Raw genomic sequence first — 896 nt, forward strand, 5'->3', positions numbered from 1 at the left:
TTACTTTTGCTAATCCGACGATTTTTGAATATTTGCAAATAGTGGTCAGGTACATAGGTACATGTATTCATGACCTTAGTTTTGATGTTATGGTTGTTTCCGGGTAACGCCAGAAAATAAAGTATTCAGTTATTCTTATGAATGTGTTTCGTAACTCTAAATGGAATGTCACCTAAAAGTAGTATTTTAGAATAAAGTATTTATAAACAATAACTTAGGCATTTTAACTTGATAGAAAGCACGTTAACTTGATAGAATGGAATTTTATTCTGACAATTATGTTTTCTTTCATAATCTACCAGGAATCAACGTGACAATAGAAATAATAAGCTTGATGCGCATAAATAGTAGTGTGTCACATTTACATGAGCTTTGCGTTTTGTCTAAAAGCAAAGAGTTCTAGAAGGTATAACAACCAGTATAGAAGGGATATTTTATATTTGCTTCGTTTTTTGGTGACGTACATTAACATATTAAATAATATATCCTGTATAGTATATATTGGATTTTGTAATCTATTAAGTTAGTATACACAACTAAATTAAGATAATGAAATATGAGTTTGTAGAATACGAAATTTTGGTAGAACGTTTTAGTGAAGAAGAAGTGGCCTTGTGTGGAAGGAGAAAGTGGGTACACAGGTTTGTTTCGGTTGGCATCTTGTGCGCTTGCGTTCATACAAAGTTGATCGGTGATGTACGTATATAGTAGAATGCCTTTACAGTGCACTTTTCTGTTCTATTCAACTTAACCATTTTCAAATTACTTCTTTAAGTATTTACATTGATACAAGTGTTCTAACCAATTTACATTATCTTGCATTACTCTGACTCTGCATTTATAAACTATGTCTTTATGCATGCAATTGTTACCTTACCGGCATTTGCTTTTATCAA

This window comes from Euprymna scolopes, chromosome 28, assembly GCF_053919585.1.
Source record: "Euprymna scolopes isolate OS-2025 chromosome 28, ASM5391958v1, whole genome shotgun sequence".
NCBI lineage: Eukaryota > Metazoa > Mollusca > Cephalopoda > Sepiida > Sepiolidae > Euprymna > Euprymna scolopes.